This window comes from Acomys russatus, unplaced genomic scaffold, assembly GCF_903995435.1.
Source record: "Acomys russatus unplaced genomic scaffold, mAcoRus1.1, whole genome shotgun sequence".
NCBI classification, from domain to species: domain Eukaryota; kingdom Metazoa; phylum Chordata; class Mammalia; order Rodentia; family Muridae; genus Acomys; species Acomys russatus.
This window is the reverse complement of record NW_026131556.1, coordinates 1,020-28,892: the sequence shown is the minus strand read 5'-3', so window position 1 is coordinate 28,892 and position 27,873 is coordinate 1,020. Positions and strand designations below refer to the sequence as shown.

Below are 27,873 nucleotides of genomic sequence, written 5' to 3'. Positions count from 1 at the left end.
TAAGGGATATTATGTGAAAATGTTATATAACGCACCCCTAAGAATCTCATGAAATAATAAATTAGATTCTGGGTCTTATACAGATTGAAATTAGGGAAGTAGGAAGGTTCAGGATGTTTCCCATGATGAAGGGATCAAAATGAAGTGCATCGTACTGCTCAGTCCTTAGAGGTAACTACCTTCAATGTTAGGGTTAAAGCTTCCCATGATCAAGATTCTGGAATCCTTTCTCTGTACCGCCAGGTAATAACATAAATAAGGAGATATAAAGTATTTTTCTATAATTTTCAAACATTAATATTACATTCATATAAATTATACTTCTCACACTCACATTCCTACTTCCCCCATATAAATTAAATCATTGCCAAATTTATGAGCTCATCTATTTCTTTTATATGGACACACCAATAGAAACACTTGCACACACACACACACACACACACACACACACACACACACACACACAAAACAGAAACATAAAACTCAACCCTGATGATTTCTTTTACTGTTTCTTTTATATCAATATGTTCAGGTTGGGCTATTGGAACAAGAAAGGCTGCCATAGGTCTTGTCCAAGTAGAAGACAGTCTTGATCTCTCATAACAACAGCATTAATTGAACCATCAATGAACTTCGGAGGCAAAGAATGTATGGGATTGGTGATTTTAAAACACACTCAGCCACACTGTGGATCAGGAGTTCTGAAAGGAGATGAATGGAGCCACCAAACTGCAGAGGAGGAGGGTACTGCAGTGAATGATGTTCGAACTAAGGGTTGTACATGATAGGACTTAAACCCTCTGCTCAGATGTAGTAGATAGGCAGCACAGTTTCCTTGTTGGTTCACTAATATGGGGAGTAGGGTCTATTTCTGCCATAGACAGTGACCCCCACACATTGATTATTTACCTCTGGTAGGACGGACTTGCCAGGCCACAAGGAAGAGGATACAGACAGATGAGATTAGACTTGTTAGGCTGACATCAGACATTATAGGAGGAGCGCTCACTTTTCTGAGGACTAGGATAGGGAGGGAGACATTATGAGAGAGGGAGGGTATAATCGAGAAGTGATGAGGGAGGGGATAACAATAGAGATGTAAAATGAACAAATCAAAAACAAAAAATTAAATAAATAAACTTTCAACTAAAATTAATCAAAAGAGATGAGGAAGGACCCATCATACTCATCAAAGGAAAACTCAACCAAGATGACATCACAATTCTGAATATCTATGCCCCAAACCCAAGGGCACCTACATTTGTAATAGAAACATTAATAAGGCTTAAACAACACATTAATCCCCACACATTAACAGTGGGAACTTCAACACCCCTACCTCACCAAATGATTGTCAAAGAAACAGAATCTAAACTGAGAAATAATGACACAAACAGATGTCATGAATCAAATGGACCCAACAGATATCTACAGAACTTTTCATCCCAAAACAAAGGTTATGCCTTCTTTTCAGCACCTCATGGAACCCTCTCCAAAACTGACCATATAGCAGGTCACAAAAAATGCCTCAACAGATACAAGAAGATTGAAATAATACCTTGTACCCTATAAGACCACATGGATTAAAACTGGACCTCAACAACAACAACAGAAAAATTTTTAAATTCTACACACACATGGAAACTGAAGAACTCCCTACTTAATATTAATTGGATCAGAGAAGAATTAAAGGAAGAAATTAGGGACTTCCTAAAATTCAATAAAAATGAAGGTACAACATACCAAAATTCATGGAACACGATGAAAGCAGTGCTAAGAGGAAAGTTCATAGCACTAAGTGCCTTCATAAAGAAATTGGAAACATGTCATTCAAGCAACTTAATGACACATCTGGAAGCCCTAAAGATGGAAGCAGATACACTCAACAGGAGTAGAGAGCTGAAAATAATCAAACTCACAGCTGAAACCAACAAATTAGAAACAAAGAGCAATTCAAGCAATCGATGGACCCAAGGGCTGGTTCTTTGAAGGAAAGGAACCCAAATTGCTGGGCACATCTGTGAGGCTCACCTATAAGGGATGCTTTTTTCTTTCATTTTCTTTTTTATTTATCTATTTGTTTCTTTATTTCCTTCTTTTGAGTCAGGGTTTCACTGTATGTACTCATGGATGTCCTGGAACTTGCTCTGTAAATTAGGCTGTCCCAGAACTCACAGGGATCTGCCCGCCTCTGTCTCCCAAGTGTTAAGATTAAAGGTATGTGCCACCACTACTAGGCTGGGATTATTTCTTCTTAATTAAATCCTATTATTTGGAAACTCAGATCTAATCTTGATCTTAGAGATGTGAAAACACACCTTCAATCTGTCTATACCTTCTTCTGACACCCTATATAGACGACATGAAAGAAGAAAGCTTACCATATCTTTGTTTACTCTCACTCTCTCTAACAGGTTCCTTCCTTCACTTGCTTTAAAGCCTACTTATTAGTGATTCCTGCATACAGAAGATCAGCTGACACATGCAGTCTCATTGATTGAACAACTACTGGGTTCTTAAACCTTCCATTCATAGTCAGCCATTGTTGTATTAGCTGGACTTATAGGCCTTAACCTATTCTAATAAATCACTATATATATATTTTTTTTTCATGGATTCTCTAAAAGAACTATATGAAGAGCTGCCCCCAAAATTAAAAAAAAAATAACTTAAAAGAAAAAAGAAAAGACGAAAAGAAAAGAAAAAAATCTTTGTTACATAGAAGACACAAGTTGCCTCTGTGAGGTGAGCCTCATAATGGCTCTAAGTTTAGCTGCTGCAGTACTCAAAGGTTAGGTCTGGACACTGGTGAAGATGACATTTGTGCCCTCCTACACAAATCAAGATGCTTCCACACCAACTAGTCATACCCAGTGTGAAGCTGGACACTGTTGCCAGACACTGCTGACATGGACACTGTTTGATCACTTCCTCTTTTATAACTGCTTTTCTAGGCCATAGATGAGAAGGACATGATCAGTCCTGATGCAACTTGGTGAGCAAGGGAGGGTGGGAAGGGGATCTTCACTTATCTGAGAAATAGAGGAGAGGTGATGGGAGAGAGAGAGAGGAAAGATGGGACGGGAAGAAGAGAAGGGATCGATTCTACAGCCAGGATGTAATGTGAATAAATAAATCAATTTCAGAAAAGTTTCATGATATATGATTTTAGGAATATGATTTCACCCTGATCTTTGGAAGGGAAATTGTGTGTGGCCTGAATACAATTGTGTAACACTTGGGAACAAAGATGCACCCCAGCATCCCTGCACTGGAAGACAAGATGGAAAAAATCTCCACAGCCACCATGACCTTGCCCTTGGTGCTATGGTAGACAGGGAGGAAAGTGATCCAAACAGTGCAAAACACCAGCATGCTGAATGTCAGGAACTGGGCTTCATTGAATGTGTCAGGCATGTTCCTGGCCATGAAAGCCAAAATGAAGCTTCCCAGGGCCAGGAAGCCTAGGTATCCTAGGACACAGTAAAATGCTATAACTGAACCCTTGTGGCAGACAATAATAATGTGGCCATGCTCAGAGTGTGCATCAATATCAACAGAAGAAGGAGAAGCTCCTACCCAGATTGAACAGAGAACAATTTGGATAAGTGTACAGAGAGGAATGATGTAGTTAAGTGTTCCTGAAACCAGAATGTACCTCATCCTTCTTGCAGGAGCTGTGACTTTGAAAACCAGAAGCACTGTGATTGTTTTGGCCAACACAGTGGAAATAGCCACAGTGAACACAATTCCAAATGTGATTTGCTGAAGGATGCAGGTGGCTGAGTTTGGATGGCCAATGAAGAGCAAGGAGCAGAGGAAACAGAACATGAGTGACATGAGTAAGATGTAGCTGTTATTGGCCTTCACAATGACTGTGTCATTGTGTCTCAAAAATACCCCAAGAACCAGAGCTATGAAGGCAGAGAAGCACAAGGCCATTAAGGCCAGAGCCATCCCTAAGGGGTCTTCATAGCTCAGAAAGATCACAGCTTTATGGATGCAGTGATTCTTCTCAATGTTGGCATACTGATCCTCTGGACACTTCACACACTGATCCATGTCTGAATGAAAAAAGGACAGGTTTGTTAGTACAGCTTCAGCAGTTTATTGACAAGACATTTCAATACTTCTGTTGGAGAATCTTTGAAATAGTTGCATTTGGTTGCTCATAACATAATTGAAGGACATTGCTGTACAGCAAATCTTATATTCATTAGTTCTTATATTTACAGAGAACAAAACCAAACCATCATTTGTCTAACTGTGTTGATGAGAATATGTACATATTTTCATAAAACACAGATTTCTTTCATTATTCTGAATGCTATCATGAAGTGACTTAGTCTGGTAAATTCATAAAATCTAAAATCACTAACCACAGTGTGGCTGAGTGTGTTTTATAATCACCAATCCCATACATTCTTTGCCTCCTAAGTTCATTGACTGTTCAATTAATGCTGTCGTTATGAGAGATCAAGACTGTCTTCTACTTGGACAAGACCTATGGTAGCCTTTCTTATTCCAATAGCCCAACCTGAACATATTGATATAAAAGAAACAGTAAAAGAAATCATCAGGGTTGAGTTTTATGTTTCTGGTGTGTGTGTGTGTGTGTGTGTGTGTGTGTGTGTGTGTGTGTGTGTGCAAGTGTTTCTATTGGTGTGTCCATATAAAAGAAATAGATGAGCTCATAAATTTGGCAATGATTTAATTTATATGGGGGAAGTAGGAATGTGAGTGCGAGAAGTAAAATGTAGGAGATGGATCCAAGATGGCGGCGAGCAGTGTGGACCATATTTGGAGGCTCTAGTGAACAATTAAGGGAATTGCACAGATTTCTGAGCCAGGAACACCGAGGTCCCCACACCACGGCAGTGAGAGTGCTCCACAGTGCAGAGGGACCAGGGTGTGGAGGACCTGCGTGCCCCTGCACACGGGAGGAGGGCGGATTTTATTGGATCAGAGCAGCAGCGGCAGAGGCAGCCGCAGCGGCGGCACCAGCGACACCAGCGTCAGCAGCAGTGGTGGCTGAGGTTTGCAGCTCATAGCCTTCCAGTGGAGGTGATTGGTGTGGTTGCCAGTGGGAGTTGCTGCAGGAGAGGGGACTCTGGGCAGGATTTGGGTCGCATTGTGCCTTGGGACCCAGACTGGACTCGGCGGACAGTTCAGCCCCAGAGTCCTGGGTTCTGGCTCAGCCCAGCAAGCAATTCTGCCCGAGGCACTAACTCAGTGCAGCCACAGCTCCTCTGCTGTTGTGTTGGCTGGGCTGAGCACTCAGTCCCACCCTAGGCACCACCTCAGCTCAGCGGAAGCTCCCCTGCGGTGAAGCAGTCAGGGTAGAGCGTTTGGTTCCACCAGCGGTGCTGGCTCAGCAAAGCCACAGCTCTCCTGCTATGACACAGGCAGGGCAGAGTGCTCAGTTCCATCACTGGCGCTGGGTCAGCTCAGCTGCAGTTCTCCTGCTGTTATGCAGGTTGGGCAGAGCACTCAGTTCCACCACCGGCGCTGGCTCAGCGCAGCCGCAGTTCTCCTGCTGTGATGCAAGCTGGGCAGAGCGCTCAGCTCCACCGGCTCTAAGAATCTGGTTGGACACAGTGTGCAGTTTGAATCCAGAATTCCTGGCTGAGCTTGGAGGACAGTTCAGGCCCTGAATCAATAACTGACCACAGCATGCACTTTGGGCCAAAAGCCCCTAGCTGAGCCTGGTGAGCAGTCTCAGCCCAAAAATTCTGCCTGGACCCTGTGTGCATTTTGGGACCAGAATCCCTAGCTGAGATCGGCAGACGGTTCAGGCCCTGAGAATCTAGCTGAGTTTGGCCCATGGTTCGGGCCCAGTGTTCCTGGCTGGACTTGGCAGGGGACACAGAAGGCTGTGGATACCTTGGCCTGACACAACGCTCATTCAGAGACCCAGAACAATTGTAAGACCAACAGCACATGGGAGTTGAATATCACTCGCTGTGAGAGTCCAAAACAACAGTGCTAACCTCCTAACATCCACACCAGTGAAGTATTAGAGCTCCCAGCCTAGGGAAATTGTGAGAAAACAAATGAGTCTATCATCAGACTCCCTCCATCCAACTCTGGAATATACCCAACAAAAACAAAGACAGCAAGATGTCTAAAGGACAGCGAAAAAGCATACACACACAAAAAAAACAAAACCCCAAAACAACATGGCATCTCCAGTTTCCAGCTATCCCAAAGAAAACAACCCAGAGAATGGAGGAAACAAATAAAATTCGTAATCAAATGCAGGAAGACGTAGCCAAACAGGTGAGAGACATAAAAGAAGCACCTAGAGTGGAACTGGAAAAATTGAGGGAAAATGCAAACAACCAGATGAAAGAAATAAATAAAACGGTTCAAGTTCTGAAGACCTATAAAGAGGCAATGGAAGAAACTCAGGAATATACAATCAGATGAAAGAAATAAAAAAATCAGTTCAAGATCTGAAAATGAAAATGGATTCAATGATAAACACACAGGCAGAAGAAAAACGAGAACATGAGACCTCAGAGAAGAAGGCGAGCAACACAGAGGTGAGCTTTTCTAACAGAATCCAAGAGATGGAAGAACAAATCTCAGGTCTAGAAGATACAATCACAGATCTTGAAGCAACCATTAAAAAATGCCAAATCTGGAAAACTCCTGACACAAAACATCCAAGAAATTAAGGACACCATGAAAAGAAGAAATCTGAGGATAATAGCCATTGAAGAAAGAGAAGATATCAAAATCCAAGGCCCAGAAACTAATATCAACAAAATCATAGAAGAAAATTTCCCCAATCTAATGAAAGAGTCGCCTATACATATACAAGAGGGCTACAGAACACCAAATAGAATTGACCAGAAAAGAAAAACAGCCTGTCACATAATAATCAAAACATGAAACATACAGAACAAAGAAAAAACAATAAAAGCTGCAAGGGAAAAGGGCCAAATAACATTTAATGGCAAACCTATCAGAATTACACCCGACTTCTCAGCAGAGACCATAAAAGCCAGAAGGGCCTGCACAGAGACCCTGCAAACCCTAAGAGTCCACAGATGCCAGGCCAGACAACTTTACCCAGCAAAACTATCAATAACCATTGATGGAGAAAACCAAATATTTCATGACAAAAACAAATTCAAACAGTACCTATCCACAAACCTAGCTTTAAAGAAGGTACTAGAAGGAAAACTCCATCCCAAGGGGTCAAGATACAACCAAAACTACTGAGGAAATAGATAACTATCCCATGGCAAAAACACAACTACACAAACGCTCGACTGGAAACAACGTCAAAATTAAGACTCTTAACAGTCACTGGTCATTAATATCTCTCAACATCAATGGTCTCAATTCTCCAATGAAAAGACACAGACTAACTGAATGGGTGCATGAACAAGATCCAACATTCTTCTGCATTCAAGAAACACATCTCACCCATAATTATGGGCATTACCTCAGGATAAAAGCTTTGAAAAAATATTTCAAGCAAATGGTCACAAGAAGCAAGCAGGCGTAGCCATTTTAGTATCGAACAAAATAGCCTTTCAACCAATATTAGTCAAAAGGGATGAGGAACGATACTTCATACTCATCAATGGTAAAGTCAACCAGGATGATATCACAATTCTGAACATCTATGCTCCCAATACAAGCGCACCCACCAAACCAAATAACCCAATTGAGAAATGGGGCTTGGAACTAAACAGAGAATTCTCAACAGAGGAATATCACATGGCTGAGAAACACTTTCAGAAATGCTCAGCCTCCTTAGTCATCAGGGAAATGCAAATCAAAAGAACTCTGAGATTCTATCTTACACCCATCAGAATGGCTAAGATCAAAAATTCAAGTGACACCACATGCTGGAGAGGATGTGGGGAGAGAGGAACACTCCTTCATTGCTAGTGGGAATGCAAACTACTACAGCCACTTTGGAAATGTATCTGGTGCAATCTCAGAAAAATGGGAACAGGGCTTCCTCAAGACCCAGCTATTCCACTCCTTGGAATATACCCAGAAGATGCTCCAGCACACAACAACAAAATTTGCTCAACCATGTTCATAGCAGCCTTATTCATAATAGCCAGAACACGGAAACAGCCTAAGTGTCCAACAGTAGAATAATGGATAAAGAAACTGTGGTACATATACACTATGGAATACTATTCAGCTATTAAAAACAAGGAATTCCCAAAATTTGTGGATAAATGGATTGAGCTAGAAATCATCACAATGAGTGAGTTAACCCAGAAGCAGAAAGACTTAAATGGTATATACTCACTTATAACTTTATACTAGCCCAAGGCACATGTCACACGAAAGCCTTCACTTACCAGGAAACTGGGACAGAGCGGAGGACATCCTATTGGGACTCTAAATGAGAGAAGCATGGGAGAATAGCAAAGTATCAGGACACAGAGGGTCCTAGAAACCTACAAGTAGAACATTATGATAGGCAGATTTGGGCCCAGTGGTCCCGCTCAAACTAAGGCACCAGCCAAGGACAATACAGGCAGTGAACTTTAAACCCCTACCCAGATCTAGCCAATGGGCAGAACATTCTCCACAGTTGAGTGGAGAGTGGGATATGACTTTCTCACGTACTCTGGTGCCTCACATTTCACCATGTCCTCTGGAGAGGGAGATCTGGTGGCACTCAGAGGAAGGACAGCAGGTTACCAAGAAGAGACTTGATACCCTATGAGCATATACAGGGGGAGGTAATCCCCCTCAGGAACAGTCATAGGGGATGGGAATAATGGGACAATGGGAGAGAGGGAAGAATGGGAGGATACAAGGGATGGGATAAACATTGAGATGTAACAAGAATAAATTAATTTTAAAAAGTTTAAAAAGAAGTAAAAAATATATAAATGTAATATTAATGTTTGAAAATTATAAAAATATTTTATATCTCCTAATTTATGTTATTATCTGGCAGTACAGAGAAGGAATTCCGGAATCTTGATCATGGGAAGCTTTAACCCTAACATTGAAGGTAGTTACCTCTAAGGACTGAGTAGTACAATGCCCTTCATTTTGATCCCTTCATCATGGGAAACATCCTGCACCTTCCTACTTCCCTAATTTCAATCTGTATGAGACCCAGAATCTAATTTATTATTTCATGAAATTCTTAGGGTTGCGTTATATAAAAATTTTCACATAAGAGCCCTTATATTTTGTAGATCATGTATCAACACTTACCCCTACTTTACTAGAAACAAATGGCGTCAGACACTTGAAAATGGGCTTCTAGATATTCATTGAATTCTGTTTCATATTTATCAGTTTCTTATAATTTTACAAGTAATTTTTTTTTACCGCTACACTAATTCCCTAAAGATAACAGATTTGTTTTCCACACCCTCAGTACCTTGTGCTTTGGTCATTTGCCTTATCTGTTCTACCTGGGGCTATGTACATACATGGTGCCCATAGACATATGTAGTGACACATAAATATGTTCAAAAAGAATAAGTGTATATTTGAAACATTAGTGACTGCAATCTTCTCTACATGTAGTTTTAGAGATGAATGAGTAGGAAAAATCTTGTGAAGAATTTCTCACTCCAGCTTGATTACAAAAATTGTTTATTTGAGAAATTGTGATATGACTTAAAATTTCAATGAATCAATATGTAGGTTTAGGCATAAGAGTTTTTTGTTATTATGGTTTTTTTGGTTTGGTTTTTTTGAGACAGGGTCTCTCTGTGTAGCCTTGGCTGTCCTGGACTCACTTGGTAGTTATTATGTTGTTAATGTATGTATCTCTATATAGACTAATGGAGGAAATGGTATATTTTATTTTTGCAGTTGCATTTTACACTCCTTCAGCATCCCTTTGTTGGTGGATAGGACTACCAATGTGAAGGCTTTATGAGAGCAGCAAACACTGTCTTGTTCCATTAGAAATTTCATTTTCTGGGCAGTGGACACAAATAAAACAGCAGGCTGACATTCCCTCCTGCCTGAATTTTCTGATTCCAGGACCACAATCAGCACTGCATACAGAGGGCAGCATCTGAGAAAATAATATACATGTTAATACCAGGAGTTTTAGCTACTTCTGCCATAACTATATCATATTAAAGCAAATGGATGAAAAGTTGAGATTATTAACCAGTCTTGGAAATTCAAGAAAAGGAACTTTTATCTTCCTTTTCAAACAGTATATACATTGCAACCTAGTTTTCTAATTAATTTTCATTGAGCTCATACAAAGTACAGTAAAAGACAGAACTGGTTAGGGGAACTTTAATTAAAGAATTTTCTTTAAAACACTAGCCTGTCTTTATATCTCTGAGATAGTTTACTAATTGGTATGCATTGTAGGCATACTTGTTTACTCCAGAAAGTACTATTCCTAGGAATGTATACATGAGAAATCAAACAGTTCAAGACAGCAAGCTATGTTCCTTCAAGTGTTTATGCTTTGGTTTCCAAATGCCTTCCTTTTCTGCCCTTGGCTGTAATTAATGAGTCAAATCAATCATTTTTCCTCAGTTTGTTTATGGTCAATGTTTAATCACAGCAATGGCTTTTAGCATTAGGAGTAAAAAATATCTGAAACAGGTGAGCTATCTTCTCAAACCTCAGATAACAAACATCTCCAATAAATCTTGATAAATGCAGTTTAAAGAAAAAATAGCTGAAAAGGTAGATCCTGGTGTATTGGTGGTGACAAAGTCCTGAGTTAATGTGTAGGAAGCTAAAATTAGAATTGTTTCCTGAAATAAGAAGACTTTACAAAGCCTGTGAATACTGGGAGAGCCTGAGTAAAACTTAGTTTGTGTATAAAGTTTATTGAATTATTTCTTAAGTTAAAAGAAATTTTTTTGTATTACACTGAACATGATGATGGGGTTGTATATGCTTCACCAGAAATTTGCTGTTTCTTGCATGCTCACTTCAAATCCTTAATTCAATATTAAGGTCTATGTAAAAACAACACCGTTGCTGGGTATGGTGGTGCATGCCTTTATTCCCAACACTAGGGAGGCAGAGGCAGAGGTATCACTATGAGTTTCGGGCCAACCTGTTGTACAAGGCAAGTCCAGGACAGCCAAGGCTAACACAGAGAGAGAGACCCTGTCTCCAAAAACCAAATAAAAACAAAAAAAAAAAAAAAGAAGCAAACAAACAAAAACCACACACTGTCATTTTCATGCAAAGTCTAATCTTATATTCTTCACATATACAGTTAACTAGAACTCTTCTTGTGGTTGAGAAAAAAGGGTCTCACTGTGTAGAATTTGGAACCTCAACTCCCTATGTAGAATAGGAAACATTTCTTTCTCTCTCTTTCTGTATATTTTCATTTTTATTTTGGCACTTTTGGTAATATTTTAATGACTATTTCGAAGAAGAGTGGAGACAGTACATATTATTGTCCAATTTCTGTTTATATTTTAAGGCATGGTCTCTATGTTATGCTGCCTGCCTTGGATTAGCTATATAGGCCTGACTGGCCACACGAGGACAGAGAATTTCCTGCCTCTGTCTACAAAGGGTTTGGATTACACACATGCATTACACACACCTGGCTTCTTTCTGATTTTAATTGATGTTTTAAATTTTTCTTTCCAACTAGTACAGTGCTGTCAATCTGTTTGCCATAGAAAATCCTATTCTGCCAAGATATATTCTTTCTACTCCATCAGTTTTTGTTTTAAAACACTGAATGGATAATGTACTTCTTTAAAAGCCTTTTATGATATTTTTCATAATCATGTTATTGAACCCTAGATTGTATTTATGTGATGTGTCTCATTTAGCTAACCTGTATGCTTGGAATCACAGTTACATGCCTCGTGTAAGTAGATGTAGGGGCAGAGACTGATCATTCTGTTGTGTTGTTCAGTACACTTGGTAGATTTTAGTTAAGAATTATTTCAATCCATATCCATAAAAAGGACTGTTCTCAGATTTTGAAAATCAGAATTCATTAAAATATTTCCCCAAATTTTTATAGAAAAAAATCTGCTCAGGTTTATAAATAACGCTTCCTCCATGGAGGTAACACAAGAATTTTTGTTTTTTGTTATTGTTGTTGTTTAATTAAACCATCTTGTTGTCTGTTGATTTTTATTAGGTAATATTATCATGAAGATTAAATTATTTTTGAAAAGTATTTGGTAAATATCGTCTATTTATTGTTAATGCAGTAATTGATACTTTTCTAATAGTTGTGCTTCTCTGTACTTTAATACTGTCTATGAGTTCCTTTGACATCTTGTGTTCAATTGTGAAGGGGTTACTGTGGTTGGCACTTATGTCTCTAAATGCTTGAAAAACATCCCTATTCTTCTTCTTCTTAAAGAATGTCCATAGAAGAATCTAGTGTAATAGAGATTGGGCCTTTCCATGGCATGGCATTCTCTACTGCAACCTCAGATTTTATGTCATTGTTACAAAACAATTTTTAAGTTTAATGGTAAGGGCTGTTTCTTTATTGATATTGAGTTTTGGGTATTTAAATGTCTATTGTGTCTTAATGGCCACGTATCTCACAGGAAATTTACAACTACATTTTTTCAGGAATTGGTGTTGATGTCTTGAGTGTGTCTTTCTCCTCTTGTATCCATTGTTTGTGTATATGATCTTTTAATCATAACACCTTGGTATCTTGTGCTTTTAATCTTCTGAATTTTTTTTATCTTTGTCATACATTAAAATTTCTAATACGTATGCACATACGTCATACTTGGCCATCATGTTTTTTGGTGAAACATTTTACTTAGAATTTAATTTTCTTTATTTTGTTTTTCCTTTACATATTTTTGTGTGAATATTTTTATAATTTTGTATCCTTATGGGATTACTGTTTCACATACTCTAACAATGCCTTATCGTATGCAAGTTCTTTTGACTGTATTGTATTCTTCCAGAAAAAGTTTGTGTCTCTTCTTTTGATTTTTTAGAAAAAATTCTTATAATCATTCTTTGAACTCTTTGTTGAGGGTGTCATTGAATATGCACATTTAAATATATATTGATTTGATATTATCATTTTTATGGTTTTTCATACTGCGTGTATCCTGTTACACATATCTAAGAGCAAAGCACTGCCTCCATAATTTTTATTCCCATGTATTATTCTAATGACTGTTTTTCTAATGCTGAAGCAAGGTATAGTTAGAAAGAGCATAAGATTTTATTCCTGACATGGAATGGATTTTTTGCTCAGTAACTACACATGCAGCTCATGTGTTCATTGATTTGGAATGACTCCCTTTTTAATACGAAGAAGAGATATTTACATTAACTATCATAATATGTGACAAACTGAAATTATCAGTTAAGATGTAACTTAAATAATTTCTGAACATAACTTATTTAATGTTGAAACAACTTTTTAGTTGTAGTGGCACAGCTCAAATAGAATGTCTGAATAACAACTGAATCAGAATTCACATCTATATCATATCCTAGAGCCATTATTGGACATACTGTTTAAAACTTTTCTTTCTTTTTTTTTTTTTTTTTTTTGGTGAAAATAATTTTCTTTTATTTTTTTGTTATTAATTTATTCTTGTTACATCTCAATGTTTATCCCATTCCTTGTATCCTCCCATTCCTCCCTCCCATCCCCCCATTTTCCCCTTATTCCACTCCCCTATGACTGTTCCTGAGGGGGATTACCTCCCCCTGTATGTGCTCATAGGGTATCAAGTCTCTTCTTGGCAACCTGCTGTCCTTCCTCTGAGTGCCACCAGGTCTCCCCCTCCAGGGGACATGGTGAAATGTGAGGCACCAAAGTACGTGAGAAAGTCATATCACACTCTCCACTCAACTGTGGAAAATGTTCTGCCCATTGGCTAGATCTGGGAAGGAGTTTAAAATTTACTGCCTGCTTTGTCCTTGGGTAGTGCCTTAGTTTGAGTGGGACCCCTGGGCCCAAATCTGCCTATCATAATGTTCTACTTGTAGGTTTATAGGACACTCTGGATCCTATTATTTTGCTGTTCTTCCATGTGTCTCTCATTTAGAGTCCCAATAGGATGTCCTCCCCTCTATCCCAGTTTCCGGATAAGTAAAGGCTTTCGTGGGACATGCCCCTTGGGCTAGTATGCAGATATAAGTGAGTATATACCATTTGATTCTTTCTGCTACAGGGTTAACTCACTCATTGTGATCATTTCTAGCTCAATCCATTTATCCACAAATTTCGGGAATTCCTTGTTTTAATAGCTGAGTAGTATTCCATAGTGTATATGTACCACAATTTCTTTATCCACTCTTCTACTGAGGGACACTTAGGCTGTTTCCATGTTCTGGCTATTATGAAAAAGGCTGCTATGAACATGGTTGAGCAAATTTTCTTGTTGTGTACTGGAGCATCTTCTGGGTATATTCCAAGGAGTGGAATAGCTGGGTCTTGAGGAAGCCCTATTCCCATTTTTCTGAGATAGCACCAGATAGATTTCCAAAGTGGCTGTAGTAGTTTGCATTCCCACTAGCAATGAAGGAGTGTTCCTCTCTCTCACATCCTAGGCAGCATGTGTGTCACTTGAATTTTTGATCTTAGCCATTTTGGTGGGTGTAAGATGGTATCTCAGAGTTGTTTTGATTTGCATTTCCCTGATGATTAAGGAGGTTGAGCATTTCTTTAAGTGTTTCTCAGCCATTTGATATTCCTCTGTTGAGAATTCTCTGTTTAGTTCCAAGCCCCATTTCTCAATTGGGTTATTTGGTTTGGTGGTGTTTAGCTACTTGAGTTCTTTATATATTTTGGATATTAGACCTTTGTCAGATGTTGGGTTGGTGAAGATCTTTTCCCAGTCTGTAGGCTGTCACTTTGTTCTCTTCACAATGTCTCCGGCCTTACAGAAGCTTCTCAGCCTCATGAGGTCCCATTTATTAATGGTTGACATTAAGGCCTGAGCCTTTGGTGTTCTGTTCAGGAAGTTGTCTCCTGTGCCAATATGTTCCAGCCTCTTCCCCACTTTTTCTTCTAAGTGACTTAGTCCCTATGGCTTTATGTTGAAGTCTTTAATCCACTTGGATTTAAGTTTTATGCAAGGTGACAAATGTGGGTCCAGTTGCATTTCTTTACACATAGACCTCCAGTTAGACCAGCACCATTTGTTCAAGATGCTATTCTTTTTCCATTGAATGGATTTGGCTTCTTTGTCAAAAATCAAGTGACCATATGTGTATGGATTCACATCTGGGGCTTTGATTCGATTCCACTGATCAACCAGCCTGTTGCTGTGCCAGTACCATGCTGTTTTAATTACTATTGCTTTATAGTACAGTTTGAGATCAGGTATGAAGATTCCTCCAGAGCACCTTTTATTGTAGAAGATTGTTTTAGCTATTCTGGGTTTTTTGGTTTTCCATATGAAGTTCAGAATTGAACTTTCAATGTCTTTAAAAAATTGTGTAGGTATTTTGATAGGGATTGCCTTGTATCTGTAGATTGCTTTTGGTAGGATGGCCATTTTTACTATGTTAATTCTCCCAATCCATGAGCAAGGAAGATCATTCCATCTTCTCAGGTCATCTTCAATCTCTTTCTTCAGAGTTTTGAAATTTTTTTCATACAAGTCCTTCATTTGCTTAGTTAGAGTAACTACTAGATATTTTATATTGCTTGTGGCTAATGTAAAGGGTGTGGTTTTCCTTATTTCTTCCTCTGCAATCGTGTTATTTGTGTATAGGAAGGCTACAGACTTTTTTGAGTTAATTTTGTCTACAGCTAATTTGCTGAAGTTATTTGTCGTCTGTAGGAGTTCTCTGGTGGAATTTTGAGGATCACTTATGTACACTATCATATCATCTGCAAATAGGGATACTTTGACTTCCTCCATTCCCATTTGGATACCCTTGATCTCCTTTTGTTGTCTTATTGCTCTTGCTAGAACTTCGAGTACTATATTGAAGAGATATGGAGAGAGTGGGCAGCCTTGCCTTGTTCCCGATTTTAGAGGAATTTCCTTAAGTACCACACCATTTACTTTGATTTTGGCAATAGGCTTGCTGTTTATAGCTTTTATTATGTTGAGGAAAGTGCCTTGTATCCCCGATCTCTCTAAAACTTTAAACATGAATGGGTGTTGGATTTTATCAAATGCTTTCTCTGCATCCAAAGGATGATCATGTGGTTTTTTATTTTCAGTTTGTTTATATGGTGGATTAGATTGATGGATTTCCATATAATAAACCATCCCTGCATGCCTGGAATGAAGCCTACTTGTTCATGATGAATGATATCTTTCATGTGTTCTTATATTCGTTTTGCAAATGTTTTATTTAGTATTTTTACATTGATGTTCATAAGAGAAATTGGTCTGAAATTCTCTTTTTTGTTGAGTCTTTGTGAGGTTTAGGTATCAATGAGACTATGGCCTCATAGAATGAATTTGGTAATTTTCCATCCATTTCTATCTTTGGAGTATCTTGAAGAGTATCGATATTAGCTGGCCCTTGAAGGTCTGGTAGAATTCTGCACTGAAACCATCTGGCCCGGGGCATTTCTTGGTTGGGATACTATCGATGACTGCTTCTATTTCTTTAGGGGATATGGGATTATTTAGCTTGTTTATCTGTTCTTCATTCAACTTTGGCAAGTGAAATTGATCAAGAGAATCGTCTATTTCCCTTAGATTTTCAAATTTTGTGGCATATATGCCTTCAAAGTAGGATCTTCTTATTCTTTGAATTTCTTCAGTGTCTGTTCTTATGTCTCCCTTTTCATTTCTGATTTTGTTGATTTCAATACTGTCTCTCTGTCTTTTAGTTAGTTTGGCTAACGGTCTGTCTATCTTGTTGAGTATCTCAAAGAACCAGCTCTTGGATTTGTTGATTCTTTGGACTGTTTTCTTAGTTTCTAATTTGTTAATTTCAGCCCTGAGTTTCATTATTTCTAGACTTCTACTCTTCTTGGGTGTTTCTGCTTCTTTTTTTTTCTAGGGCTTCCAGTTGTATCGTTAAGATGCTTATGTGCAATGTTTCCAATTTATTTTTAAAGGCACTTAGTGCTATGAATTTTCCTCTTAGCACTGCTCTCAATGTATCCCACAAATTTGGGTATGTTGTTTCTTCATTTTTATTGAATTTCAGAAACTCCTTGATTTCTTTCTTTATTTCTTCCCTGACCCAGGTGTCATTTAGCAGAGAGTTGTTTAGTTTCCACATACATGTAGGCTTTTGTTATTTCTGTTGTTGTTGAATTGCAGCCTAAGAATATGGTGATCTGATAGGATACAAGGTATTATTTCAATCCTCTTGCATCTATTAAAGCTTGATTTGTGACCTACAATGTGATCAATTTTAGAGAAGGTTCCATGGGGTGCAGAGAAGAAGTTATATTCTTTCTTGTTTGGGTGAATGGTTCTATAGATATCAGGTAGATCCCTTTGACCCATTGCATTGGTTAATGATGTTATTTCTCGGCTTAGTTTCCGTTTTAATGACTTATCCTTCAGTGAGAGTTGGGTGTTGAAGTCTCCCACTATTATTGTGTGGGGATTGATGTGTGGTTTAAGCTTTTTTTTAGCAGATCTTTTACAAATGTGGGTGCCCTTGTTTTGGGAGCATAGATGTTCAGAATTGTGATGTCATCTTGGTTGACGTTACCTTTGATGAGTATGAAGTGTCCCTCCTCATCCCTTTTGATTAATTTTGGTTGAAAGTCTATTTTGTTCGATACTTAAATGGCTACACCTGCTTGCTTCTTGTGAACATTTGATTGGAATATTTTTTCAAACCTTTTATCCTGAGGTAATGCCCATCATTATGTGTGAGATGTGTCTCTTGAATGCAGAAGAATGTTGGATCTTGTTCATGCACCCATTCAGTTAGTCTGTGTCTTTTCATTGGAGAATTGAGACCATTGATGTTGAGAGATATTAATGACCAGTGACTGTTAAGAGTCTTATTTTTGACGTTGTTTCCAGTCGAGTGTTTGTGTAGTTGTGTTTTTGCCATGGGATAGTTATCTATTTCCTCAGTAGTTTTGGTTGTATCTTGACCCCTTGGGATGGAGTTTTCCTTCTAGTACCTTCTGTAAAGCTAGATTTGTGAATAGGTACTGTTTGAATTTGTTTTTGTCATGGAATATTTTGTTTTCTCCATCAATGGCTATTGATAGTTTTGCTGGGTAAAGTTGTCCGGCCTGGCATCTGTGGTCTCTTAGGGTTTGCAGGATCTTTGTGCAGGCCCTTCTGACTTTTATGGTCTCTGCTGAGAAGTTGGGTGTAATTCTGTTAGGGTTGCCATTAAATATTATTTGGCTCTTTTCTTTTGCAGCTTTTAATATTTTTTCTTTGTTCTGTATGTATTGTGTTTTGAATATTATGTGACGGGCAGTTTTTCTTTTCTGGTCAATTCTATTTGGTGTTCTGTATGCCTCTTTTATGTTTATGGGCATCTCTTTCTTTAGACTGGGATAATTTTCTTTTATGATTATGTTGAGAACAGTTTCTTGGTCTTGGAGTCTGATATCTTCTCTTTCTTCAATGCCTATTATCCTCGGATTTCTTCTTTTCTTGGTGTCCTTAATTTCTTGGATGTTTTGTGTCAGGAGTTTTCCAGATTTGGCATTTTCTTTAATGGCTGCTTCAAGATCTGTGATTGTATCTTCTAGACCTGAGATTCGTTCTTCCATCTCTTGGATTCTGTTAGAAAAGCTCACCTCTGTGTTGCTCGCCTTCTTCTCTGAGGTCTCACGTTCTCATTTTTTTTCTGTCTGTGTGTTTATTATTGAATCCATTTTCATTTTCAGATCTTGAACTGACTTTTTGATTTCTTTCATCTGATTGTATATTCCTGAGTTTCTTCCATTGCCTCTGTATAGGTCTTCAGAGCTTGAACCCTTTCATTTATTTCTTTCATCTGGTTGTTTGCATTTTCCTGCAATTTTTCTAGTTCCACTCTATGTGCTTCTTTTATGTCTCTCAACTGTTTGGCTGTGTCTTCCTGCATTTGATTACAAATTTTATTTATTTCCTCCATTATCATCCTGATTACTAAGTATTTGAGGTTATATTCTTGTATTTCTGTTGTATTTGAGTTCTCTGGGTTGTTTTCTTTGTGACAGCTGGAAACTGGAGACACCATGTTGTTTTGGGTTTTTTTGAGTATGCTTTTTCGCTGTCCTTTAGACATCTTGCCGTCTTTGTTTTTGTTGGGTAGCTTCCAGATTTGGTGGGACGGAGTCTGATGATAGATTCACTTTTTTTCTCATGATTTCCCTAGCCTTGAAGCTCTAATGCTTCACTGGTGTGGATGTTAGGAGGTTAGCCCTGTTGTTTTGGACTCTCACAGCCAGTGATCCTCAGCTCTCCTGTGCCGTGGGTCCTTCAATCGTTCTGGGTCTCTGAATGAGCGTTGGGTCAGGCCAAGGTATCCACAGCCTTCTGTATCTCCTCCCAAGTCCAGCCAGGAACACTGGGCCTGAAATATGGGCTGAACTCAGCTAGATTCTCAGGGCCTGAACCATCTGCCGAGCGCAGCTAGGGATTCTGGGCCCAAAATGCACACAGGGTCCAGCCAGAATTTTTCAGCTGGGACTGCGCAGCAAGCTGAGCTAGGGGCTTTTGGCCCAAAGTGTGTGCTGTGGTCAGTTATTGACTTAGGGCCTGAACTGTCCACCAAGCTCAGCCAGGAATTCTGGATTCAAACTGCACACTGTGTCCAAACCAAAGTCTTAGAGCCGGTGGAATTGAGCGCTCCGCCCAACCTGTGTCACAGCAGGAGAATTGCGGCTGCTCTATGCTATCACTTCTAGTGGAGCTGAGTGCTCCCCCCATCCTGTCACAACAGGAGAACTCTGGCTGCGCTGAGCCAGGACCAGAGGTGGAACTGAGCACTCCGCCCTGCCTGCATCACATCAGGAGAACTGCGGCTGTGCTGAGCCAGCACTTCTGGTGGAACTGAGTGCTCCACCCAGCCTGCGTCACAGCAGGAGAACTGCGGCTGTGCTGAGCCAGCGCTGCTGGTGGAACCAAGCACTCCACCAACACTGCGTCACCGCAGGGAGGCTGCCTCTGAGCGGAAGAGTTGCCTAGGGTGGAACTAAGCACTCTGCCCAGCCTGTGCCACAGCAGGGGAGCTGCGGATGCGCTGACTTATTGCCTCGGGCAGAATTGCTTACTGAGCTGAGCCAGAACCTGGGACTATGTGGTCGACTTGTCTGTCAAGTCCAGTCTGGGTTCCAAGGCACCACGTGACCCAAATCTTGCCCAGAGTCCCCGCTTCTGCAGCAACTCCCACTGGCCACCACACCAGTCACCTCCACAGGAAGGCTCTGAGCTGCAAACCTAAGCCACTGCCGCTGGTGCCACTGGTGCCACTGGTGCCGCTGCTGCTGCTGCCTCTGCCTCTGCTGCTCCGATCCAAGAAAATCTGTGCTCCTCCAATGTGCAGGGGCTCGCAGGTCGTCCAAACCCTGTTCCCTTCCAACCATGGAGCACTCCTGCTGCCGTGGTGTGAGGACCTTGGTGCTCCTGGCTCAGAAATCTGTGCAATTTCTTGAATTGTTCACTGGAGCCTCCAAACACAGTCCACACTGCTCGCCACCATCTTGGATCCCCCTGGAAAAGAAAAATTTAAAACATCAATTAAAATCAGAAAGAAGCCGGGTGTGTGTAATGCGTGTCTTTAATCCAAATCCTTTGTAGACAGAGGCAGGAAATTCTCTGTTCTCCTGTGGCCAGTCAGACCTATATAGCTAATCCAAGGCAGGCAGCATAACATAGAGACCATGCCTTAAAATATAAACAGAAATTGGACAGTAATATGTACTGTCTCCACTCTTCTTTGAAATAGTCATTAAAATATTACCAAAATTGCCAGAATAAAAATGAAAATATACATAAAGAGAGAGAAAGAAATGTTTCCTATTCTACATAGGGAGTTGAGGTCCCAAATTCTACACAGTGAGACTCTTTTTTTCTCAACCACAAGAAGAGTTCTAGTTATATATACATATGGGAAGAATATGAGATTAGACTTTGCATGAAAATGACAGTGTGTGGTTTTTGTTTGTTTGCTTCTTTTCGTTTTTTGTTTTTGCTTTTATTTGGTTAATAATTTCAACTTTTCATCCATTTGCTTTAATATGATATTGTTATGGCAGAAGTAGCTAAAACTCCTGGTATTAGCATGTATATTATTTTCTCAGATGCTGCCCTTTGTATGCAGTGCTGATTGTGGTCCTGGAATCAGAAAATTCAGGCAGGAGGGAATGTCAGCCTGCTGTTTTATTTGTGTCCACTGCCCAGAAAATGAAATTTCTAATGGAACAAGTGAGTGTTTGCTGCTCTCATAAAGCCTTCACATTGGTAGTCCTATCCACCAACAAAGGGATGCTGAAGGAGTGTAAAATGCAACTGCAAAAATAAAATATACTATTTCCTCCATTAGTCTATATAGGGATACATATATTAACAACATAATAACAAAAAACTCTTATGCCTAAACCTACATATGGATTCATTGAAAATTTAAGTTATATCACAATTTCTCAAATAAACAATGTTTTTAATCAAGCTGCAGTGAGAAATTACTCACCAGATCTTTCCTACTCATTCATCTCTAACACTACATGTAGGGAAGATTGCAGTCACTAATATTTCAAATATACACTTACTCTTTTTGAACATATTAATGTGTTATTACATATGTCTATGTGCACCATGTATATACATAGCCCCAGGTAGAACAGATAAGGCAAATGACCAATGCACAGGGTAATGAGGGTGTGGAAAACAAATCTGTTATCTTTAGGGAAATTAGTGTAGCGGTAAAAAAAATTACTTGTAAAATTATAAGAAACTGATGAACACGAAACAGAATTCATTGAATATCTAGAAGCCCATTTTTCAAGTGTCTGACGCCATTTATTTCTAGTAAAGTAGGGGTAAGTGTTGATACATGATCTACAAAATCTAAGGGGTCTTATGTGAAAATTTTTATATAACACAACCCTAAGAATTTCATGAAATAATAAATTAGAGTCTGCATCACATACAGATTGAAATTAGGGAATTAGGAAGGTGCAGGATGTTTCCCATGATGAAGGGATCAAAATGAAAGGCATTGTACTGCTCAGTCTGTAGCGGTAACTACCTTCAATGTTAGGGTTAAAGCTTCCCATGATCAACATTCTGGAATTCTTTCTCTGTACTACCAGATAATAACATAAATAAAGAGATATAAAGTATTTTTTTTATAATTTTCAAATATTAATATTACATTTATATAAATTTTACTTCTTGCACACCCATTCCTACTTCCCCCATATAAATCAAATCATTGCAAAATTTATGAACTCATCTATTTCTTTTATATGGACACACCAATAGAAACATTTGCAAACACACACACACACACACACACACACACACACACACACACACAAAATAGAAACATAAAACTCAACCCTGATGATTTCTTTTACTGTTTCTTTTATATCAATATGTTCAGGTTGGGCTATTGGAACAAGAAAGGCTGCCATAGGTCTTGTCCAAGTAGAAGACAGTCTTGATCTCTCATAACAACAGCATTAATTGAATCATCAATGAACTTAGGAGGCAAAGAATGTATGGGATTGGTGATTTTAAAACACACTCAGCCACACTGTGGTTAGTGATTTTAGATTTTATGAATTTACCAGACTAAGTCACTTCATGATAGCATTCAGAATAATGAAAGAAATCTGTGTTTTATGAAAATATGTAAATGTTTTTATCAACACAGTTAGACAAATGATGGTTTGGTTTTGTTCTCTGTAAATATAAGAACTAATGAATATAAGATTTGCTGTACAGCAATGTCCTTCAATTATGTTATGAGCAACCAAATGCAACTATTTCAAAGATTCTCCAACAGAAGTATTAAAATGTCTTGTCAATAAACTGCTGAAGCTGTACTAACAAACCTGTTTTTTTTTTCAATCAGACATGGTGTGTCTGTGTGTGAAGTGTCCAGAGAATCAGTACACCAACATTGAGAAGAATCACTGCATCCATAAAGCTGTGATCTTTCTGAGCTATGAAGACCCCTTGGGGATGACTCTGGCCTTAATGGCCTTGGGCTTCTCTGCCTTCACAGCTCTGGTTCTTGGGGTATTTTTGGAACACAATGACACAGCCATAGTGAAGGCCAATAACTGCTCTCTCAGCTATACCTTACTCGTGTCACTCATGTTCTGTTTCCTCTGCTCCTTGCTCTTCATTGGCCATCCAAACTCAGCCACCTGCATCCTTCAGCAAATCACATTTGGAATTGTATTCACTGTGGATATTTCCACTGTGTTGGCAAAAACAATCACAGTGCTTCTGGCTTTCAAAGTCACAGCTCCTGCAAGAAGGATGAGGTATATTCTGGTTTCAGGAACACTTAACTACATCATTCCTCTCTGTACACTCATGCAAATTATTCTCTGTTAAATCTGGGTAGGAGCTTCTCCTCCCTCTGTTGATATTGATGCACACTCTGAGCATGGCCACATTATTATTGTCTGCCTCAAGGGTTTGGTCATAGCATTTTACTATGTCATATGATACCTAGGCTTCCTGGCCCTGGGAAGCTTCATTTTGGCTTTCATGGCCAGGAACCTGCTGGACACATTCAATGAGGACAAGTTCTTGACATTCAGCATGCTGGTGTTTTGTACTGTTTGGATCACTTTCCTCCCTGTCTACTGTAGCACCAAGGGCAAGGTCATGGTGACTGTGGAGATTTTTTCCATCTTTTCTTCCAGTGCAGCGATGCTGGGGTGCATCTTTGTTCCCAAGTGCTTACACAATTGTATTCATGCCACACACAATTTCTCTTCCAAAGATCAGGGTGATATCATATTCCTAAAATCATATATCATGAACCTTTTCTTGAAATTGATTTATTTATTCACATTACATTCTGGCTGTAGAATCAATCCCTTCTCTTCTTCCAGTCCCACCCTTCCTCTCTTTCTCTCCCATCACCTCTCCTTTATTTCTTAGATAAGTGAAGATCCCCTTCCCATCCACCCTTGCTCACCACGTTGCATCAGGCCTGATCATGTCCTTCTCATCTGTGGGCTAGAAAGACAGTCATGCCAACAGGAACTGATCAAAAGTCTGGCAACAGTGTCCATGTAAGGGACAGCACCCAGGCTTCTCACTTGAGGATCTACATGGAACCTGATTTGCCCATCATATACTTCTATGTTGGAACTCAAGATCCAGTTCATACATGATCCTTGGTTGTTGCTTCAGTCTCACGAAACTCATCTGGCCTCTGGTTAGCTGTCTCTCTTGACCTTCTGTTGGAGCTCCTGTTACCTGAAGGTCCTTTACGTTTTCACGCCACTGTTCTACAAGACTCTTTATGTATAACTGAGTGTTTGGCTGTGAGTCTCAGCAATCATTTTTGAGTCACTGCTCGGTGAAGTCTTTCAGAGAACAGTTCATCTATGCTCCTGTCTGCAGCAGAGCAGAGTATCATTAACAGTGTAGGTGGTTGGTTCTCTCTCATGGCCTGGGTCTTGACTTGTGCCAGGTATTCTGACTAGTCAATTAATTCTAACCAAGAAATATAAAGGTGGTGCATAACCAACAAATATTGGGTTATAGTACAAGATCTATTTGTTTTTAGAATGATTCTCATTGTCTTCTCTAATGGTGTTTTATAGAAATATCATGGCTACTACAGTTGTCTACATCATTGATATAATACAGCACCCATCCACTTATATCACAATTTACCACTATTGGAGCATTGTGCAGAGTGCAATTGTTCTTTTCTTCTCTAAATAAAAAACATGCAAAATAAAATCAAAATTCTACTTTTAGTATCTCGGTGAATGACTTAGTTGCCTTTTGAATGGTTATTAAAATTTCGAGGAAGTTTGTGGAAGAATGAACTCAGGTTTTCACATGAAGGTAAAACAATGGTCCTCCTTGCAGGAGGGAAGGCAAGGGAATCCTGATATTATCCAAGGATGTAAAAGATTTGAACTTACAGAGTGATTGCTCAGTATACAGAAAGACTACTAAAGAAGATGGATTGATGTCTCAGCAGTTAATGTCATACCCTGCTCTTTAATTAGACCTGATTTAATACTCAACCCTGAAAAAGATGATATCAACAAACCCATGTAACAATATGCCAAAGCATAAGGTGTTGTCTTCTGGGTTACATGGTTACCTGAACTCAAAGGTGCACAAACCAAGACACAAACACACACATGCATACCCACACTGAAATATAAATAACTGACAATGAATAATAATTTTTAAACTACAGCAGAATATTTTTTAAACTCTGCATTAGGGTTCTGCTTTTTTATGTACAGTTAAGATGTCAGACTTAGAAGGACCTACACATAGAAAATGATATTTGAGAAGGAATGACTGGGGTTCTCTTTATGCATATCACATAATAACTTTCTATGTTAAATCTACTATAAGAGAGACAAAGTTGACCAATTGATAAGAGAATAAAATATTATAAAAATGAAATTTTTAGAGTGTTTGAATTTTAGATGACTATGAGGATCAATACTCTCCTCAGTTGTCATATTTCCATTGAAGGAAAACATGGTTCTTAAAACAACAGCATTCCATTAGGAACTACCAAACATTTTTGCTTGTTTGCTTGTTTGTTTCTTTGTTTGTAAGTTTTTTTATTTTATAAATATACCTGGGTCCAGGTTATAAGGATTAAATTTCTTTATTTAAATACATAATTTATTTTCATTTCTTGTATAAAAATGATTTATATTATGCTTTCAGTGACCACAGAGACTAGAAAACAGATTCCAATCCAAAGATCTTCCAGTAAAATGATTGGTACCTGCCATTTGTGTGCTGGGTAGAGAAGATTTTACTAAACTTTCTTTAATTACTTTGAGTGCATGGATATCAGTAGACATCTTCTAGTTGTTTGTTACCTTCTCAAAGACGTCATGTAGGAGTTAGATCATTAGGATGAAAAGCCCTCACCCATAGCAGCATGAGATTCAACTACTGAGCTTTTACAAGGGACACAAATGTCTTCTACGAATTTTCATTTTGTTACATAAGATAACAGGAAAAGAGTTGAAAGAAAACTACCCTAAGACTTTCTATATAAGAGCCACTAGCAAAAGCATCTTTATGTAAACTTGCTGAACAAACTATTTTTCCAAATTCTAAAGAAAATGCTCATTGTTAGCAATCTACATCTGCAGGTTATTTAGAAAGGTTGTGGTGGACTCGTTAATATCGGCTCCAGCAGCAATGCCAGAAAGAGATCAAGCATTGTAATTGCATAGGCCAATGATACTGGCAGGTGAGGGGTCATAGTACTCGCACAATTCATATAATAGGAGGAATTTGAGGAAAACAAAGTAAAAAAGCAGAGCTATGCTCCATAACAGCATGAAGTCCACAGGACACATAGTTCTTGAGTTTACACCTCACAGAGACACACCCAAATCGTGTATGATAACTAGTGGGTTATATTCCATGAGTTCTAGAACTGTTTTGCTATTTCTTCAGCATGGCTGCTAAAACTCAGTCACAAAGCAAACCTCAATAAATAGAAGAATATTAAAATGCCATTTTCGTATTATCGTACCACCAGGGATTAAAGCTAGACATAACAATAGAAACAACAGAAAGCCTACAAACTCATGGAAAATGAACAACTCCCTACTCAGTGACCACTGGATTTTGGAGGAATAAAGAAAGAAATTAAATTTAGAGAATTCAATGAAAATGAAGGCACAACATACCCAAACTTGTGGGAGACAATGAAAGCCATGCTAAGAGGAAAGGTCATAGCACTAAGCACCTTCATGAAGAAATTGGATTTATCCCATACTAGCCATTTAACAGCATATATGAAATCTCTAGAGCAAAAAGAAACTAACACACCAAAGATCAATAGATGACATGAAATCATCACACTCAGGACTGAAATCAATAAATTAGAAAACAAAAGAACAATTAAAAATAATCGATGAAACCAAAGGATCGTTCTTTGAGAAAATCAACAAGCTATACAATCCCTTTGCCAAATTAACTAAAAAGCAGATGGAGAGTCTCCAAATTAATAATAATCAGAAGTGTAAAAGTGGACATAAAAACAGACAGAGGAAATAAGAAAAAATCAATAGGTCTTACTTCAAAAGCCTATATTTCACAAAATTGGAAAATATAGAAGAAATGCATGGTTTTCTTAATACATTTTACTTGCCAAAGATAAATCAAGACTGGGCAAACACTTTAAACTGTCCTATGACCTCCTAGGAAATAGAAACTATCATCAACATCTCCCAAACCAAAAAAAATATGTCCAGAGCCAGATTGTTTTAGTGAAAAATTATACCAGACATTCAAAGAAGAGCTAATACCAATACTCCTGAAACTATTCCAAAAAATAGAACCAGAATTAAATTACTAAGCTCAAAACTCTTTCTTTGAAGCCACAGTCACCCTACTACCTAAACGGCACAAAGACCCAACTATACCACTCCTGAGTATATACCCAAAAGATATTCCACCATATAAGGACATTTTATCACCTATTATCATAGCAGCTTTATTTATAATAACCAGAATGTGGAAACAGCCTAGATGTCCCTCAACTGAAGAATGGATAAAGAAATTGTGGTACATTTAAACAATGGAATATTACTCAGCTATTTTTAAAAAAGGAAATCATGAAAATTTCAGGCAAATGGATGGATCCAGAAAAGGTCATCTTGAGTGAGGTAACCCAGACCCAAAAAGATATACACAGTATATATACTCACTTATAAGTGGATTTTAGCCATATCGTACTGGATAAACATAGTATAATGCATAGACCAAAAGAAGATAAGTAACAAGGAGAATCCAAGCGAGGATTCTTAAATCTCCATCAGAAGGGGAAATAAAATACACAAAG

The 27,873-nt window shown here is 38.7% G+C and overlaps 1 pseudogene; it reads left to right on the top strand.

Moving 5' to 3' along the window:
* The window catches only part of LOC127186292 (vomeronasal type-2 receptor 116-like), a 29,330-nt pseudogene extending 5,507 nt beyond the window's left edge, over nt 1-23,823 (top strand).
* The last annotated feature ends 4,050 nt before the right edge of the window (nt 23,824-27,873 follow it).